The 21,293-nt window shown below is 43.9% G+C and overlaps 1 protein-coding gene across 3 annotated transcripts in view; it reads right to left on the bottom strand.

Moving 5' to 3' along the window:
* Positions 1-20,941, bottom strand: part of LOC129385789 (uncharacterized) — a 202,226-nt gene extending 181,285 nt beyond the window's left edge. The window contains exon 1 of one of the 3 annotated variants that reach the window (XM_072289195.1): positions 20,827-20,941. The gene's annotated coding sequence lies outside the window, so the exon portion shown is untranslated. The remainder of the gene's footprint in view (positions 1-20,826) is intronic. The other 2 variants (XM_072289193.1, XM_072289194.1) reach the window with 2 other exon arrangements.
* Between the last annotated feature and the right edge of the window lie 352 nt (positions 20,942-21,293).

Consider the following 21,293-nt stretch of genomic DNA (forward strand, 5'->3'; position numbering starts at 1 on the left):
ATCCGTGGTCACTACCTGCCCTGAGTAGATGTATTCCCTTACCACTTCCAGTGCCTCGCTACCTATCGTAAACTGCTGTTCTTTAGTTTTCTGACATTACTTTAGCTTTCTGCAGATTAATTTTCAGACCGACCCGTCTGCTTTGCGTCTCCAGGTCAGTGAGCATGCATTGCAATTGGTCTCCTGAGTTACAAAGCAAGGCAATATCATCAGCGAATCTCAAGTTGCTAAGGTATTCTCCATCAACTTTTATCCCCAATTCTTCCCAATCCACGTCTCTGAATACCTCCTGTAAACATGCTGTGAATCGCATTGGAGAGATGGTATCTGCCTGTCTGACGCCTTTCTTTATTGGGATTTTGTTGCTTTCTTTATGGAGGACTACGGTGGCTGTGGAGCAGCTATAGATATCTTCCACTATTTTTACATATGGCTCATCTACACCCTGATTCCGTAATGCCTCCATGACTGCTGAGGTTTCGACTGAACCAACCGCTTTTTCGTAATCAATGAAGGCTATATATAAGGGTTGGTTATATTCTGCACATTTCTCTATCACCTGATTGATAGTGTCAATATGGTCTATTGTTGAGTAGCCTTTACGTAATCCTGCCTGGTCCTTTGGCTGACAGAAGACTAAGGTGTTCCTAATTCTATTTGCGATTACCTTAGTAAATATTTTGGAGGCAACCGACAGTAAGCTGATCTGTCTATAATTTTTCAAGTCCTTGGCGTCCCCTTTCTTATGGATTAGGATTACGTTAGCGTTCTTCTAAGATTCCGGTACGTTCGAGGTCATGAGACATCGCGTATACAGGGTTGACAGTTTCTCTAGAACAATCTGCCCACCATCCTTCAACAAATCTGCTGTTACTTGATCTTCCCCAGCTGCCTTCCCCCTTTGCATAGCTCCCAAGGCGTTCTTTCCTTCTTCCAGCGTTACTTGTGGAATTTCAAGTTCCTCTACACTATTCTCTCTCACATTATCGTCGTGGGTGTTGCTGGTACTGTACAAGTCTCTATAGAACTCCTCAGCCACTTAACTATCTCATCCATATTAGTAACGATATTGCCGGCTTTGTTTCTTAACGCATACATCTGATTCTTGCCTATTCCTGGTTTCTTCTTCACTGCTTTTAGGCTTCCTCCGTTCCTGAGAGCATGATCAATTCCATCCATATTATAGTTCCTTATGTCAGATGTCTTACGCTTGTTGATTAACTTCGAAAGTTCTGCCAGTTCTGTTCTAGCTGTAGGGTTAGAGGCTTTCATTCATTGGCGTTTCTTGATCAGATCTTTCGTGTCCTGCGATAGCTTACTGGTCTCCTGTCTAACGGAGTTACCACCGACTTCTATTGCGCACTCCTTAATGATGCCCATAAGACTGTCGTTCATTGCTTCAACACTAAGGTCCTCTTCCTGAGTTAAAGCGGAATACCTGTTCTGTAGCTTCATCCGGAATCCCTCTGGTTTCCCTCTTACCGCTAACTCATTTATTGGCTGCTTATGTACCAGTTTCTTCCGTTCCCTCCTCAAATCTAGGCTAATTCGAGTTCTTACCATCATATAGTCGCTGCAGCGCACCTTGCCGAGCACGTCTTCATCTTGTATGGTGCCAGGGTTCGCGCAGAGTATGAAGTCGATATCATTTCTAGTCTCACCATTCGGGCTCCTCCACGTGCACTTTCGGCTAACCCGCTTGCGGAAAAAGGTATTCATTATCCGCAGAATATTCTGTTCTGCAAACTCTACTAATAACTCTCCCCTGCTATTCCTAAAGATTATGCCATATTCCCCCACTGACTTGTCTCCAGCCTGCTTCTTGCCTACCCTGGCGTTGAAGTCGCCCATCTGTATAGTGTATTTTGTTTTGACTTTACCCATCGCCGATTCCACGTCTTCATAAAAGCTTTCGACTTCCTGGTCATCACGACTGGATGTAGGGGCGTGGTCCTGTACTAGCTTCAATTTGTACCTGTTATTAAGTTTCACAACAACACCTGCCACCATCTCGTTAATGCTATAGAATTCTTGTATGTTACCAGCTACATCCTTATTAATCAGGAATCCGACTCCTAGTTCTCGTCTCTCCGCTAAGCCCCGGTAGCACAGTACGTGCCCGCTTTTGAGCACTGTATATGCTTCTTTTGTCCTCCTAACCTCACTGAGCCCCATTATGTCCCATTTACTACCCACTAATTCCTCCAATAACACTGCTAGACTCGCCTGCCCCTACTTTATCATTTAATTCAATCAGTAAATACAAGTAATTGCCCCTGTGTTGTCCTTGGTGCCTTTCTTTGTGGCCTTCTCATGATATGGTTAATATAAATCGCAACCCTGTTTAACCCCCTTTCATCTCGTTCGGTGTCCGGCTTGTAGAATCGGGGCCATGCTTTTTGAAAGGGGGAATTGACACGCGAACTTGTTTAACTTTTTCGGTTGAGCGCTTTTCACCATCTAACAAACGCTATCGCTCAGCGAGGGAAGCACCTGCATGTATCGGAAGTTTCTGGAATGTTATCGATGGTTCTATCCGCTGTCTGTTGTCAGCGGACCTTGTGTAACGTGATTGCGCGTTTGCGCGACGCGAATGGTGTACAACTTTCTGGAGGACACGCGGGCACCAGTGATTACTCTGGAAATTTCGATGGCTCGTGTATAGAAGCTGACGCGCTGGGCCTGTAGATCAGATTTCGACGGTCGCCGACTGTGTGCGCCGCTATCGTTGTGCTTTAAATGTATAGCCTGTTTTTGTGGCCACAGGTTCACCCAACAAAAGTTAGTTTCGTCTTTCACAGTATTGCTACTGTGTTTGTTACCGTCAGTACCACGTGACAATATATATATACGTGTGTGTGTGAGTGTGTGTGTGTGTGTGTGTGTGCGTGCGTGTGTGTGCGTGTGCGTGCGTGTGCGTGCGTGTGTGTGTGTGCGTGCGTGTGTGTGCGTGCGTGCGCGTGCGTGTGTGTGTGCGTGCGTGCGTGTGTGTGCGTGTGTGTGTGTGTGCGTGTGTGTGCGTGTGTGTGTGCGTGTGTGTATGTGTGTGTGTGTGTGTGTGTGTGCGTGTGTGTGTGTGTGCGTGCGTGCGTGCGTGTGTGCGTGTGTGCGTGCGTGCGTGCGCGCGCGCGCACGGTCTTTTTAAGGGTGCCATACCCGCTCTACTTCTCCCACGTGACAAGCTTGCCAAAGGTCACATGCATCCACTTTTTTGCACTTTTACCCTCCTAATACTAGGCATTAACATAAAATTGGAGACATAAGGGAAAACAAACATAAGAAAAAGAATGAAGTGGCAGCCAGTGCACACACTCGGCAGATGAACAAACGCTAACATTCACAAGCATTCATACAGCGTACAGTAGCTTTCAAAAAGCACAGTTGGTATTTGGTTGCTTTGTGCATACAATAATGCTTACGCAAAGTTCCCAGATTTTTCCTCCGAGAGCGGTGTGCCATCGAAGCGGCTAATAGTAACTCCCGGACCCGAGCGTTGAGCGCGCAAGTGGCCCAGAAGGCGCACTTTACTCCCTCGTCATCATCATCAGCAGCAGCAGCATATTTTATGTACACTGCAGGACGAAGCCCGCGTCTTGCGAAGTCCAATTACTCCTGTCCTGCGCTATACAAGTCCACCTAGCGCCTGCCAATTTCCTAAATTATTCACCCGAGCTAATTTTCTACCGTCGTCGACTGCGCTTCCCTTCACTTGGCACCAATTCGGTAACATTAATGATCCACCGGTAATTTTATCTACGCATTGCACGCCCTGCCCAGCTCTATTTTTTTTCTGTTAATGTCAATTAGAATATCGGCTATACCCGTTTGCTCACTGATACACAACCGCTCACTTCCAGTATCTCAACGTTGCACCCAATATTTTTCGTGACATCGGTCTTTGGGCAGTCCTTAATTGTTCTCAAGCTTCTTCGTCAGCCTCGAATTTTCTGCCCCATATGTTAAAACCAGTAGAATGCAGTGATTTCACACGTTTCTATTCAATGACAGTGGTAAGCTCCCACTGAAGATCTGGGGATGTCCGCCGTATGTACTCCAACTCATCTTTATTTTTCTGTAAATTACATTCTCATGGTCAGGGTCCGCTGTGAGTAATTGACCTACATAAACCTACTCCTGCATAAACTCTGGAGGCTGATTGGCGATCCTGAACTCTTGTTCCCTTGCCAGGCTATTGAACACTATTTTTGTCTTCTGGATAATAATCTTTAACCCCACTCTGTTACTTCCTCTGTTAGGGTGCTCAATCATTTGTTGTTATTCGTCCCCAGTGTTCCTGATCAGGACAATGTCGTCACAAATCGAAGGTTGCTGACATATTCGCCGTTGATCCTCACTCCTAAGCAATCCTAGTTTTGTAGCTTGAATGTTTCTTCCAAGCATGCAGTGCATAGCATTGGAGAGATTCTGTCTCCATACCTGACCGCTTTCTTTATAGGTATCTTTGTACTTTTCTTGTGGAGAATAAATGTATTTGCGGAATCTTCGTAGATATTTTCCAAGATATACCTAAAATTGCATGCCGCGCTGCTAGCCGCTCATATGAAACTCTATATGTGACGCCAAGTCATATCCCACGCAGCAACGTTGTTTTTCGATGGGAGAATTCAAGTGAGAGATAGTGTCATTATGGAGATCAATACACACACTTTTCTGCAGCAATTTCGAAACGAATTAATAGAGTGCTTAGTTTATTAAAAAAAGGAGGACCAAACATCGGTGGAAGCACGTCTCAGCACATTCTGAAAGGAGCTGGGGACAAAAAGACGGAAAAATGGGGCCTAGGTGGCAGGTGAGCTCGCAGTTTAGGGGCGAGATAATATAAGCGAGAGTAGATGAAAGGAGTTGCATTCCAGTGTAGGGGTATCACGTGGTGAGCAAATCATTGGAGTCGCCGCCCAGCATCCGTCCTTCGTAGTGGTATAGGCCCCCACCGTTCTTGGTAATAATCGTTTCCTGAACACCAATGTTAGCAATTATTCTTCGGATATACCTCGTCGCGGATACCTTAGTGGCATGCAGTTAGGATAACAACTGCGCTGTCGCCACAACTTACAACCTACCATGACTTGCGGTTACGGTTGTCATACTTGTGACTCTTGCGATTGCGGGAACGCTATAAATATGCATTTATTGCACAAGTTAGAAAACACAACCTATCATAGCGCGTTTATCGCCTTAAATACGCTCAATTCAAGCACCTTTTGAGCGTGTCATGGTGCTCGTCTCTTCAACGCAGAATTTAATGTACGTGAACGGAAACATAGGAATGCGTTAAACGATGTGGAGCAGTCTTGAGCTTCGTGCGAAACATATCCAAGCCAACACAATCGATTAGCAACTATTTTGTCGTTTCTATGCAAACAGGTCATCATCATCATCATCATCATCATCATCATCATCATCATCATCAGCCTGCTTTATGTCCCCTGCAGGACGAACGCCTCTCCCTGCGATCTCCAATTGCCCCTGTCTTGCGCCAACCGATTCGAACTAGCGCCCGCAAATTTCCTAATTTCATCGCTCCACCTACTCTTCCACCATCCTCGACTACGTTTCCCTTCTCTTGGTACCCATTCTGTAACCCTAATGGTCCAATGGCTATCTAACCCGTGCATTACATCACCTGCCCACCTCCATTTTTCCTATTATGCCTAGCAATAGTCGTTCAATCGCTCTTTGCGCGGTCCTTAACTTGTTCTCAAGCATCTTTGTAAGTTTCGAAGTCTCTGCCCCATATGTCAGCACTGGTAAAATGCACTGATTGTACACCTTCCTTTTCAATGATAATGGTAAGCTTCCAGTCATGAGCTGGCAATGTCTGCCGTATGCGATCCAACCCATCTTTATTTTTCTGTGAATTTCCTTCTCCTGATCAGGGTTCCCTATGATTAATTGACCTAGATAAACGTACTCCTTCACAGACTAGAGGCTGACTGGCGATCTTGAACGCTTGCTCCTTTTCCCGGCTATTTATCATTATATTTGTCTTCTGCATATTAATCCTCAACCCCACTCTTACACGCTATCTGTTGAGGTCATGAATCATTTGTTGTAACCCGTCTGCATTGTTGCTGAATAGAACAATGTCATCGGGAAACCGAAGGTTGCTGAGATATTCGCCGTCGATCTTTACTCCTAATCCTTCCCAGTTTATTAGCTTGAATAAATTCTTCTAAGAACGCAATGAATGGCATTGGAGAGATTGTGTCTCCCTGTCTGACCCCTTTCTTTATAGGTATCTTCCTGCTTTTCTTATGTAGAATTCAGGTAGCTGTAGAACCTCTGCAGATATTTTCCAAGGTATTTACGTAAGCTTTCTGTACTCTTTGATTATGTAATGCCTCTATGACTGCTGGTATCTATACTGAATCAAATGCCTTTTTGTAATCTATGAAAGCCATACAGAAAGGCTTAGTGTATAGTGCGGATTTCTCAATAAACAGATTGATGACATGGATGTGATCCATTGAAGAGTATCCCTTCCTGAAGCCAGCTTGTTCACTTGGTTGTCTAAAGGCCAGCGTTGACCTTATTTTATTGGAGAATATATTTGTAAATATTTTATACAATACTGGAAGTAAGCAAATGGGCATATAATTGTTAAATTATTTAACGTCTCCCTTTTTGTCGATTAGTATAATGATTGCATTCTTCCAGTTTTCTGGGACATTTGCAGTCGATAAACACTTCGTATAAAGAGCCGCCAGTTTTCCAAGCATTATGTCTCGTCGATTTTTGTATAAATCGACTGTTATTTCATCTTCTTCTGCCGCTCTTCCTCGTTTGATATCTTGCAGTGCCCTTCTGACCTGATCGCTAGTTATAGGAAGTGTTTCTGTATCCTGTTCATTACTGTTCGCAATTGAGGTATCCTGACTCCTCTGGGTACTGTACAGGCCAGTATAGAATTCTTCCACTGCTTTTACTATATCTTCCAGATTGCTGATGATATTACCCTGCTTAACTTTTAGTGCATACATCTTGGTTTGTCCTATGCCAAGTTTCTTTCTCATTTATTTCAGGCTGCGTCCATGTTTTACGGCTTCTTCAGTCTTTCTCACGTTATAATTTCGAATACCACTTATTTTCGCCTTGTTGGTCAGTTTTGACAGTTTTGCGAATTCTATCTTATCTCTTCAGTTGGACGCTTTCATTTTTGTCGTTTCTTTATTAGGTCCTTTGTTACTTGGGAGAGTTTGCCTACTGTTTGCCTTGGTGCCTGGCCTCCCACTTCAATTGCTGCCTCTGAAGCCAACCTAGTTACATTTTCATTCATTAGCTCTATATCATCATCATCTCTCTATTCTAAGGCTGCATATTTCCTTGCAAGTACCCGCCTGAATTTGTCTGCTTTTACCCTTACTGCCTCAACACTGACCTGTTTCTTCTTGGCCTATCTTGCTCTTTGTCTCTTAAAAGTGAGGTACATCCTAGCCCTCACTAACTTATGATCACTGCACTTTATCCTACCCATCACTTCTACATCCTGCACTATGCTGGGATCAGCAGAAAGTGTGAAGTCAATTTAATTTCTTATTTCAACATTAGGGCTTTTCCAGGTCCCCTTTCTGCTGCTACGCTTCTTGAAAAAGGTGTTCATATTTCGAAGCTTATTTCATTCTGCGAACCGCTCATACACCTAAACTTTTGCAGCAGCAGCTCCAGTAGTGGCCTGTAGTGAAGCCACCGAAGCCATACTGCTAGACAAAATAATAAAAGGGTCTCTTATGCTATCCCTAAGACGACTTTAAGGGGAAAGCACATGTGGCGTGTGTTAAAGAAGGACAGATGACGTACACGTTTCCTTTATATCGTTTAATCTATTTCGCGTAGTCATCGCTCTCAGTTCGCTTAGTCATTGTCGAAATTTGTTTAGTCGTCCCCCTTAATTCGATTGGTATCCCTCATAATTCGCTTACTCACCCTCTAATGGGCTTAGTGACCCCCCTCAATTCCTTTGGTGAAATTCACTCCTTAATTCCTCTTAATTCCGAAGGTCCAGGGTTTGACTTCCACCACAGGTCACAGGGTAGAGTGCCTTAACTAACTATATATTAATACACGTGCCTTAATTAACCATATCCCAATTATCGGTGTCAATATTAACTTTGCCTTAATTACCACAAAATGTGGTGGGTTTTACTACCACCAAAGGCGAATGCGGTATGCGATAGAATGCGATACGTTTGAAACCTGATTAATTGAAATAGTCTAGGTAAACGTTTGTCGCCATGGTGCTCCCCATTTCAACACAACGTTAATCAAATTCATAGCTATGATCATTGACAATCGATTCCGAAAAACGTGTACGTGAGCGTACCAATCTGCAAGTACGGCCATTGTTATGCTATCGACCACAATAATAGCGGAAACCACACAATTTTGGTTGTATGGCGGCAAGCTGGAATTGAACGAAGTCCATTCAGTGGTAAATCTCGCGTTTTGACGGACCAGTCTCTTTCAATGAAGGCATCTTGCCAGTGGTCCGATGGAGCAAAGAAACACAGAATTTTAAAAAAAACAATTGAACTGATAAAGGGGTAAAAGACGATAAGATGAATGCTCAAGGACAGTCTTGTTAGAAGTCTCAAAAGTATTAGTTCGCTGGCACTTTGCTTTTATGTGTACATTGGAACTTATTCTCCTTATTCTTCCTTTTCCCGAAACGCTAATTTGTAAATTTTCGTTATACGCCATTCTTCATCCAATTTTAGTTATCAAGAATTCCTCTTGAAACTTTGGAGGCTTTATTATGGGTCAGGGCATGTGGACTAAGAATAATAATTCCACTCATAATATTTTATTATATGCCCAGATTTCTCATAGTATCGCGTGGCGAAAAGACCGTCTTTATGTGTTTTCGTTTTTTTGAAAGCTTATTCCCCTATTAGGCATCATATATTTCTTTCTTGTTCATTGAACAGCTCATAGGTAGCCGTACATAGACTCGAAAGCCTTAATAAATAGAACAATTAGTTTCATTCCTACGAATGTTCGCGTGAGGGGCAAATGTCGCAAATTTTAAAAAATGACATTTTTTTTAAGCATTGTACTTGTTTGTTTCAAGTATTTAAACGCACGAATAAAATTTAAATGTGCTTCCTAACACGAAATAGCAGTCACATTACTTTAGCAGCTCACATATCTGTTTTTTTTTTTTTTTTTTCTGGAAATGGCCGTCTCCCCTAAAAAGGGCGATGAAATAGCAAAAGGCTAGATAGCAATATATGCAGTGAAACCTAGACAAAAAAAAAGATCCAACACCCTAAGCGACAACATGTCCCCACCCCGTTTCGACGGGTATTCCATTAGACATCATCGTCCCTGTATATGGGGCGCACGCTGAGCTACTAGCGATACATGCGGAACGAAGGCTACGCACGGGGACAAAAAAATGTAGGCGGTTCTACGTGCCAAAACCACTTTCTGATTATGAGGCACGCCGTAGTCAAAGACCCAGAAATTTCGACCACCTGGCGCTCTTAACGCGCACCTAAATCTAAGTACACGGGTGTTTTCGGCCCCATCGAAATGCGGCCGCCGTGGCCGGGATTCGATCCCACGACCTTGTGCTCAGCAGCCCAACACCATAGCCACTAAGCAACCAGGGTGGGTGTGCGTACGGGAAGTAGCAGCGGAGGTATTCTGGGGCAATGCCCGGTGCTTCATTCGCAAGTGCAATGGAGATGCGGGGTGACCTTTTGTATGGTGCAGCTGCATGCTAACTTAGTTTTGTTAATGTTATTCCACGTTATGAGTCAAAATAATATCTCGATTCACGTTCGCCCTGTTTCCGGAACGCACATATCTAAAAAGCAGAGCTCCTACAGTTTTTATTTTTGCTTAACTTCAGCTTTCTTTCCCCATATATAAGTTATTGTCTGATGAAGATCTAGCCACCGCATTTCTAGCCTCTCCACCCGATACAGCGAACGCCCAATATATCTTAAGCTTTATGTAGAATATCCTGTGATCTTGGCTTGGGAATAAAAAATGCTCAGTTGTACATTTACGTGTTCTACTAAAGTGCAGACTTTTGTTACAGCACATTTTCTTTTCCTTCTATTAAACCAATTTCAAAAAATGTTAAGCAAGTGTTACACATTTTTAAATGGACACAAAAGGCAAACATAAGCTCAAGCTAAAGTGATAGATTAGGGCTCGAGAATCTCTAAAGCGTCAATATTGCCGCGAACAGAGCCTCCGTAATCGGGAAATTTAGGTAAATGCAGCAAATAATTAGACGCTCCCCCGGGACGTTCAAGTACTTACCCGATGACGAAAGCACTCCTGAGTTAAATTTTGTTGCTATTAATCAACTACTCGTCGCAAAAAAACATCCTAGTATTGTATTACAAGACGAAATAAAATGCTGCTACTACAATTCCATTTATTTTAAAAAAAGAACACATTCAACATACTCTTCACAACGACGCGGGCGGTCGAAAGGTTTCGTTTTCGCTCGACTCTGCGCCGCCGACGCTTTCACGTTTGAGTAGTTTCGTTATCGTGTAGTACCGCGCTGATTTCGCTGGCTCGCGACACTCTCAGAAACTGCAAGTAGAAGAGAATTTGACATCCACATGATGTCTCGGGATGCCTGAACCGTCTCCGCCACTTGACCAAAAAGCAGCTGCAGCGGCAAATCCACCTCTCTGTCTTAGCTCGGTACCGCCATCTGTCGGGTGCCGTTTGACTTGCCGACGGCAGCAAAGGGTGGTGATGACGTATCAAACGGCACTACTCCCCCGGTTGGTTGGCGGGAGATCTCAATTTTGAAAGAGGTATTCAGACCCTTCAGATGCAACTTTCTCGTTAACTATGTCTTTTGTTGGCACGAAGCAATCGTTGAGAGGTTTCCGGAATGATACTTAAACAGTACACATCGGCTTAGTATTCGCATTTAGTGTCTCTTTAGGTCGAAAGCCTGATTGGAAACTGGGCACACCTTTTGTAACGACTGAGATACGTTTATGAAGAATTGTGGCAACTGTCCATCGGTGCACACAAGATAACTCACCGAAATCGCCGCACCTACTGTTAGCAGGTCATTGCCGTCAGCGCCGTCGCAGATTGAGGGGCACTATGGAAATGCCGGCATAATGAGCGACCTCGGAGCCAGCTGTAGAAGAAGGCGATGGCGACGAACGCGCGAGCTTTGGCACGAGCGCGTCTCTGTGACCACGCGACGTGTACGATCAGGCACGAATAGGCGCACCCTTACTAAGCCAGAAGCGGGAAACAGCCGTGCTTTCAGGGAAAGCGTGCTCGTCTGGCACCCTGGCTGCCTGGGCTCAATTCCCAACCTCACCGAAATGTAACAAATATTCTTTTCAAGGCTACTAACTTACTTTGTTTACAGGAACCTCTCGGCGAAACGTGACGTCAATAGGAGCATTTGTTGACGCGATTTTACTCGTTGCGGCGTCGGCCATTTTTCGTCACTATGCAATTTGGCCAAGGTCACCGCAAAAGGCGCCGCCAACATAGACGATTAAGGCTTAATAAAAGTTCATGGCATGTCGCTCGTACGCTAACGGTCGCGCTTGGTATCCTTCTTATTGAGTGGCGAATACAAAATGAAATGGAGAGAGCTTACCATAGGTGAAAGCGAGTGGAATCGCTCCTACCTGTTTTTGCCAACTGATACACAAGCCGAAAAGGTCCGACGAAATCAGTCCGGCACAAAATCAAAGTGCTTAAGGGAAGCATTCGCATTCGCCGTGGTTGCTTAGAGGCTATGGTGTTGGGCTGCTAAGAACAAGGTCGCGGGATCCAATCCCGGCCACGGCGGCCGCTTTTCGATGGGGGCGAAATGCGCAAACTCCCGTGAACATAGATTTAGGTGCACGTTAAAGAAACCGAGCTGCTGCATTTTTCCAGATCCCCTTTCTTCAGTGGGCCTCATAATCATAACGTGGTTTTCGCACGTAAAAGCTCTTAATATATATACGTATATACGAGACAAAAATGCACGAATACAAGCTTAAGTCAGGAATGAAATAAATATCCATTGAAACAATTATATCATCAAAGGCAGCGACGTACTGGCTATAAGATGACATCATGAAATTATTCATTCTATGACACTGCTCTGTCGATTATCGATATTATTAAGGCCAGTCTAAGCAGTCAAAGTCAAGAAGCAACAGAATTTTGGCAGTGTAGTATGGTATTTACGAGGTCTACATCACAGTCTTCAACTCTCTTACTGATTATTTTTGCCTACAATACCCGCGAATTAGGCGTTATCATATTGATGATAAGTTCATTCAAGATCTGTAAAATACATTCATGAGAGTACTCATTCATTTTGCTTGCGTCTAACATTGGGCACACTAGACAGAAGCAGGTATCAGCTTTACCAGCAACGCAGTTATAATAAAAGACACCGCTTAGTTCAAAAGGCGAAGTAATGACAGTGAAATAAAATTATTAGTAAACTACCAGTTGTTCGAAGTTTTATTGGTCGTATAAAGTGTTGTAAACACTCGCTTACTAATTAACTAACACACAAAACATCGTGCTCGAAGAGGAAAGATGAAGATATCTCGTTCGATGACAGCGGATACTCGCTCTGAGATTGGCGGTACAATGAGAAGCGGAAGCAGCGGTGAGCGATTCCCCTCCTTGTTGCCTCTGACTGGAACACGCACAATGCCAAATGTTGCCTGGAGGGCTCCTATAATTGCTATTTCAGTAAAATGTTAGCTAGAACAGCAATGCATTATCCAGCGTGTATTGGGGAAACAGTTCCTAGAACTGGTGACAACCATCTTTTCTTGCGTTCTTTACATACTATGCACAACTTCAGCAAAGGAGTTGTCATAACAGTTTTGTCAGCTTCAATATTGTCTTCCGACAATGTTCAAGTGAAACTTGATTTAGTGCATTTCAGTTAATTAGCTCTGGAAACCATCAATAACTCTATTATCTTAACCCCACCAGTGCATAAAGACGTTGCGAAAAACGTCCGGCTTATTCTATATTTCTCTGCAGTCTACAAGCACTATTTTTTCACTTAAATACTCGGTATTATGACAAATAAAACGCATACAATGGTTAAAGTATTCTTGACTTACATTAATGTTTTTTAGAGGAGGCAGAAGCCAGAGATGCGTTGTAGACAGTCCGGGGGAAAAAAGAAAAAAACCGCCTCCTGCGTCCGCAGTTGCAAAGTGCCTACGAGAAGGATCCAGAAAGTGAAGAGTTAGTGAGGAGTGCCTTAACTGAAACCATTGAATTTCGTCAGGCCTCAAGCCATTGTTTATGACCGGCTTCAGAATTACGCAGCTGCTCAATATACAACGTCCTCTCTCATTGTTTTGTCAGTGTTCTCTGCGCATTCTTCTCGGGATAATTTAATCATTGCGAAGCTGAGATGACAGGTCAGGTGTCTCACGTTACGAAGAACTGTACTCGTACTTCAATATTTACGCATCTCTTGGATTAACGCTGTATACAGGAGATGCATCGTCTCGTCGCTAACCTACCTGTGACATCCACTGGACATATGGTCAGCGGGCCCCTTACTTTATCTTCATTTTATCGACACATACAGTGACGCAACAAAACCACGTCATTGCATCGCAAGCAACATTTCAGTGTGAATAATTTTACGTGTTGCCTTTGGGCTAGCAAGCAATCAAAATTTAAGGGGCTCCACTGAGTTCAAAAATGATGGTCATAAGGCGTCTTGCTGTGCATTAGAGATAAAATCCTTGGCAGGAGATCATGTTGCCGCTATTACCGCTCTTTTGCTGAGTAATTGATTCCCCTTCTTCTGCAAGACGTCACTTGAGTTCCATCACTTATTTTACTGTCAAATCGGTGGACCTCGCCGGCACCTCTATTTTAAATTCAAGAGTGCCCTAGCACACGTGCACTATTTATTTATTATAGGGAGCCACTACACACCCGTTAGGAATACCTAAATTTGACTGAGCCCTCAGCGTCATGTTTGTTATAGTTTGTAGCAGTTTGACTTCTAGTAGTAGCGGGGTACACGAATTGCTGTGAAGCTAATGATACCCGGCGCTCAGGAGAGGCTTCCTTCATGTCTTTTAGCAGTCTGTGACTGGAATTCCCTTTAAGAAATATTCAAATGCAGGATAAAGTGCCGACGATCATGCTGATGTCTGAGATCTGCTTCATAGCTGGCACGAACATGGATTGTTGGAGCGGTGCCTGAAAGAAAGATGCGTACTACTCCGATGACTGTGGTATGCTTTTAAGGTGTTTCAGTTAACATTAACTAGAGTTCAAAAATAGGCCAAAGCACTGTATGACGACAAGAGCAAATGCATGTTGCTCACTTTTCTATGTGGTGTGTCACGCTATTTTTTTATTTTGCTTAGTTAGATAATTAGTGAAGATTATTTACGAACTTATGAAGCAACAAAGCTAGGAAAAAAGATCAGTACTCCAGCCAGAACAAACGGTACTACAGCCGATTCGTATGCATGAACATAGTTGCGCAGACGCGTTCGGTGTTTCATGACCATGTTAATTTGACGTCACTTCGCGAAAAAAAAAAAACATTTGCGTAACAGCCCAGGATGGCGTCACCTACGAATTGTGAAGATAAAATCAGTTATACAGGCGTCGAAGAAAGTTCGCAGCAGTTTTGATGCTGTTCACTAATAATTACCACAGCTCGCGAACTCTCGTTACTGGTGAAAATCGCTCGAAATTTATCTTAAGTAGGTCTCGGCCACACTCAGCAGTCGACTGAATATGGAAGACCTTTGAGAGAGGGAAATGCTATTCGATGACGACGCAAATGTTCTGGTCATACGCTTGAACTGTTCAAACACACTGACATAGCAAGCACGGAGTTGGAGTGTTTTTTTCGCTGCAGAGCCGTTTGCAAAACGTCCGACTAAACAGTTTCTGTCTTTCTGTTTATTAAGTATTAGTGTTTTCCAGCTTGCTGCGGATGCCCGCGAAATACAAAAAGTACACCACGTGACACGACCGCTTGCGAGTCGTAATTGCACTGCTCCCAAGCGTTCCGTGCCCAAACGAACATAGCATTCAGCCACGTGTGCTACCGCTGCGTGTGCTTATCGCTATCATGAACAGCCGCGAGGGAAGCACACTGCTGGCGTAAAACGCACAGCCAACGCCTTCGTCATAGCCCTGTCGCCTTTTATGCAACACGCCCTGCCAGCTGTTATGTTCGTTTGCACGCGGACAGTTTGGGAGAGCTGCAATCACGACGCGCCAGCGGGCATGTGACGTGCTATTCTTTTTATATTTGTTTTGTGTATTTCGCGAGCATCCACATTAGGCTAAAAAAAACCAGTAATATTTAACAGATAGAAACTGAGAAACTGTCTAATCGGACGTTTTGCAAAACGCTCTAAAGGTTTCTAATTCGAATTTTGCCTAACTTCGTTGCTTCAGAATTGGCTTTAATATTATTTAATTAAGCAAAATACAAAATATAGCATGACACACTACATAAAAAAGCTAGCAACATGCATTTGGTCGGGTCGTCTAAGAGTGCATTGGCATATCTTTATTTTTTTTTTTTATCTGGCTAAAGTTAGCTCAAAACACCCTGCATAGAAGTAGCAGCACGACCAGCCAAATCATGGTATTTCTTCGCAGCCAACTGTCGCTTCGAACGACGCTAGGTGTACCAGGGATTCCTGTACAATAGGAAGTTTACGCATTCTATCCTTACCAATGGCATCTCTGTGCTCATTGACCGAAAGTGCTCTGATGGCATCGAAAGAGTGGTACCCTTCGAGCAACTAACGGCTTGAAATATTAAATTATTCGAATACTTCACTCTAGCTATCGTTCACTTTTTCACACCCTTTAATATATTGTTTGCAACTGGCAAACTGAAAAATTTTGCTTACACTTTCTTTATCTTACTAATTTATTCGGCATGCTCTCAAGCGCCGAGTCACTGTAGAGGGCATTAGTTTTCGTAATGTAAAGAGGAACAATACCAGAATAAAACACGATGTGTTACAATATATTAGCGGCATATCCAAAATTATAAAACAAATATTCTACAGAGTATAGACATCACAAGACGTATAAAAACTCTAGCGAGGCCTACAATTCCTCCATTACTGCTACTTGCTTATAAACCAATTTCTTACCCATCATTTTCTTTAGGTCTACATGGATGGTTGTGTTACCGGATACTTTTCGGGGATACTCGTTACCGCCTTATCGACCTCGACTGGAACGTTCGCTATCTGAATAAAGATTACAAACTGAACACCTTCTATTAAACGTCGAATTGGCATGAATTGCATTCTTGGCGATATCAAGCACTCACTAATCTCCGTAAGTGAAAGCAGGTGAGAAGGCTTAGGAGGGTACTGAAAACTTTTGAACGGAGGGAGACATGCAACCGTACAGGAACGAAGGGAGCAGTTACACCAAGTACAAACCACAAAGTTTTCCACATTCTCCTCTGGAAACGCTTCTAGAAGCAAGTCATGATCACGGGACCAAAGATTCTTTGCATGCGATCGAAACCACAGTGCATCACACACCAAGCAAGACGAACCAAATTGATCATCGCTGAAGTTGCTCTCGAAGCACTTGTCACCAGCGACTTGCCGTTCCTCGTCGTCTTGGCGAAGCTGACGCATTCGTTCCAGGTGTCGTGCCGTCTTCTGTTGTTCAATAGGTCGAGCTTGCGATTCAGTAAGTGTCACCCTATAAGACCGCTGCCGATCCACTGCTGAATGTCTCCTCTGTTCTTTCTTTTGCTCATCGATTTGTTGTTGCTTATGAGGTACTTCCTCTTGCTGTTCTTCCTTCTTGCGATGTCGATATGTACGTACTGGTTCGGCATTCGCACGACGCTTCCGAGTTTCACCAACCGTTCATTTCCTTGGGCGCACTGAAACTAAACGCCTAACCGTATCCGACCCCTTCAAAGCGATCATACCAATTTATCCAGAACAACCTACAAGAGCACGCCTCTGTGGAGCAGAGAGGGCGAAAGGGTGCAGCACCTGCCGCTGCAGCGCGCGAGGTACTGCGTGAGGGGAGAGTGCATCGCTGCGCTGTCATGTCACACTCGCTATTGTTCTCGCAGTCCTATGTCACCTGCGTTCTAACTGCGCCTCGTTAATCCCAAATTAAAGCGCGCCGAGAGTGTCAACGCGCTCGCTTGCCCGCGAGTAATTCACAACTCGAAGGGTCCTAAGCCGCGTAGAATTGGACATTGGGGCACCCCAGTATCTCAAGTTGGCCCACGCCCAAATTTATAGTTGGGCCACCTAAAGATTTCAAGTTGGCCCAACCCAAAGCTCAATTGGGGCCATTCCCTAATGTTAAGTTGGCCCAATGTTAAATTTCTCTTGGCCCACCCCCAAAGATATAGCTGGCCCATCTATACACTTTAAGTTGACCCAATCCCAAAGTTCAAGTTTATCCAACCCCAAAGTTCGTGTTTGCCCATCCCCAAATTTTAGTTTGCCTACCTCTACAATCAGCTTCCCCATGCAATGGAGCCTTATGTGTATCTATGGAAACTCACTTTTTTTTTCTGTAAATTGTTCCTTATCCTTTGTAAAGATTGCCAAACTTCTACGTTTGCCCTGCTACAACGACTACATGTCCTGAATTTTTGTTCAGATACAAGGCATTACACGTTTCGCATGACACGGCTGGGGAGATCGTCAAACAATACTTACGCATTACAAAGACGGAGGGAGTGGTTAGATATACATGAAATGGTCATGCAGGATTATCGCAGTTAAGGCGCGTTGATATAATACGATCATAATAAGATGCAATATCGTCATGAAGGTTCCAATCGTTGGGTATGTGTGGTATCAAGAAATAAGATAAAGTTTCTATGTTACAGAATATTCATCTGACTGTGTTGATGATCAGTCCGAGATAAGAATTAGTCGCAGGCAAAACAAGTACGTCAGGCAATGGCTAATGAAGGTAGACTTTGTGAAAAAAGCAATGGTGGCGAAACTGATGGCGCAGTGTTAGGTTACCCAATGACTAACTCGGTTTTAATGCTGCGATTCATGATGTTCATTGAGCGAAACGAGAACAATATTAAAGCGGGAGCCCGCTATCACCTTGTTCTTCTTTTGCTCATCGTCTTCAATTTCCATCTCTAGCGTTCCCCCTGCTTTCCTGTGATGTACGTTGGTAATTAGTAGGTAGGCACCGCAAAGTTTAGTCGAACGTCCACATATTGTAATCACAGTGTAGCACAAAGGGCCTTCACGAAGGCAACGTCTTTGTAGTATTTCTTTAAAAAACAGTGGCGGCCCCTTCCCTTCATAGGATGCTACTTAACTCTATATGAAGCGATTTCAAAGACAAAAAAAACAAATACAGAGTTTGGCAAGCACGCCTGCTTGATGGCATGAGCGTCTATGACGAGCGGAAGCATGTGATGCTCTGTTACGTGGGAATCAACTGACGTCACCAGGAATGACCCGCTCCCTCCAAGGTCACAAATGTGCCTGCAGCAGACTTGGTCCTATATATTCCTTGGCTTTTCACAATTTTCTTCCATTTCTTGCTAGTTCTTTTTCTTTTCTCCAGTATAGTTCTATTTCAAATTTTATATTAAGAACCATTTATTTCTACTATTCATTCGTGCTGTGTGCGCCTCCGTAGGAACGCTATTGTTTTCGATTGTGTACTCGTCAATGTTTATTCATCTGATTTCCTCCACTCCTCATTTTTTACCAAATCCGTGCGACGCTAAAGCTACATTTCCAACGAAGCCTAACCATCTGCAATAAGGACCGACAACTCCCTCTGTAAACGTTACTACATTTAAGGAGCGCATAACAATTCAACAGCGCGAGCCTCTTCCTAAAATCCTAGTGATTTTATGCTCACTTGAGCGGCTACCGCAAACCCTAGCACGTACTCTACATTGCACTATCACTCATACTACACTTCAGAGCCTTTAAATTTGCATTTTGCATTTAAAGCGTTATGGGGTTATTCCAATAGACATTCTGGTTGGCGATGTCCGCCCACCCTGCCACCAGTGTGCGTTGCAGCTATCGTCAGGAAGAACTAGTTCTATTTCTCCTTATCTTTCTTTTTCTCCACGGCGGCAGTCTGCTACTGCACCTCTGAGCCCCGCCAATGCTTACCTTCTGGCAGCGGAAACATGCCCTATACAGACGTTCTAGCGCGTGAGGAGGCATGCAATGTAACATGCGCGCAGCGTAGCATCGATACGTGCACACTTTGCATTGCGGTTGCATATTATTACACCAGGTAGCACTTGCATAGGTGGCGCTACAAGGTAGATAGGCAATCTTTGAGGAATGAAAAGAAGATCAAAAAGATTTATACAAGTATGTTGGATTTAAAAACACGCATAATTTACCTTATTAATCAAGCAGGCTACGTTAGTATTTATAACCGCCTTGTTTCAAAAAGAATCCTAATAAATCACCATCCTCGTTATCATGAGCCTCGTATCGTGCCACTTGTCACGCGATTTGAGATGCGCGCCGCGTAGCGTCGATGCGTCGAAACTTCGTATTTTAGTTGTGCTTTCTTACACCGCGTGTCCCGGCACGTAGCAGTTGCATGCAGCAGTTGCATATTTCATGTACCTGTACCTGGTTAACTTTAGCAGGCTAGGAGACCATTCGTCACCGGCCCTTTCTAAAGGGGATGGAAATAAAAAATATTAATCATCATCAACGGCATTGTATCGTGCCACAGGTCGGTGCATGTGACTTGTGCGCCTCGTAGTCTAGGTACTTATGTTTAGTCTTCGGTAAACATCATGGCGCCTTGGTCTAAACCAATACGAACCTTGCAAGGTTCGTACCTCTTAGGTACGAACTGCCGCTGAAGTAGCGGATAGTAGACTTCAGCGCACACCTGCAACCGGGCAACTTCGGGCTCAGCATACCACCCTGCAGAGAGCAGCACTGCCGCAGCTAGCTGTAGGCGCCGGGTGCACAGTTCAGTTTATTCTCGTGAAAACAATGCCGACTTTGCAGTGAAGACCCTGTAGTGCGTGCTGCCGAAAATGTAACTACTGTGGACCCGCTTCTTCAGCTTACGATGTGCCTGTGCTGCGTGTGCCGCGAAGGCCTCCTGTTTTTTCTCTCTCTGATCCTCTCGACATCTGAGCCACTGAAGTAAGGTCCGAATCAGGCGCAATCTAACCCTTGTTACCACCTGACCTGTTATGTTGCCCCTGCGCTTTTGGCTCCCCGCCACCCAGCACTCTCTAGCAGTGGCAGTTCTGCTTCGATAATAAACGCGAAATCGTTACGTCACGAATCGTATGTCTCATTTTTGTGATTTTAACAAGGGATATGATTCTGCACTTTCTTATTTAAAAAGGCATTAGAAGTCCCTAGAATACGGCAACGACTGAAAATGTGTTCAAAAACGACCTCAACATTGAACAGCCATCTCTATGAGAAAAGAAACTGAAATCATGATTAACAGCAGCTATCACTTTCAGAAAAGCACACACTAATCAAGACACGCATTTTTGCATTATAACGGGTTATCTGGGTTGTAATTTATCAACCCCAGCCAGGTGTTTGCCCACCATAGGTGTTTCGCTCACTATACTTAGCCTACCTATCTTAATATCGCAGCAAAAGCTGTAATACAATTCTTATGTTACTGTCACACTCTGCGATGCTTCCATATGCATTACCTGTTCACACACGTGTATTTTGCAAAGTTTAAGCATTACTCAAACAATCCTTTACATCACGCGGGAATCAAAACAGGGTATTGTTTTGCTCTAGGGGGTTGGTTAGCAACAAAGAGGATAAAAACAAAATGTTGTTGTGGACGTACTTATTCCTTGCTAGCGGAGACAGAGCCTACAAAAACAAGACGCAGGTCATCAGACGGAACAGTGCACACGTCTGGCTCCTAGTGTGCGTAGTAAGAAACTGCGTAACAGAAGGATCCAGAACATCAAGCCTCAGCCATTGAATGACATAAATATTCACAGAATTCACTGATGCTGCTCATACTTCATGCTATAATGTTTATGGCCGATTTCCGAAATGCGCGTGTGTCATAGATCTTTCTCGCAAAGCCATTGTTCAATCAATGATCGATGCTACCATAGATAGGCTTATAGTCTCTAAATAGCGAGAAGAAAAATAACTTATGATCCAGTGTTTTTTCTCTCTAGCGCGCATAATTATAAAAATTAAAATAAATTTATGTTAAGGTGTCTGAGATCATAACACACCTGGAGGGACACTCCGTTGAGCCACACTCAAAGCAAAGCGATAGCGGCGAACACGTTCGGC

The sequence above is a fragment of the Dermacentor andersoni genome, chromosome 7, assembly GCF_023375885.2.
Source record: "Dermacentor andersoni chromosome 7, qqDerAnde1_hic_scaffold, whole genome shotgun sequence".
Classification (NCBI taxonomy): Eukaryota; Metazoa; Arthropoda; class Arachnida; order Ixodida; family Ixodidae; genus Dermacentor; species Dermacentor andersoni.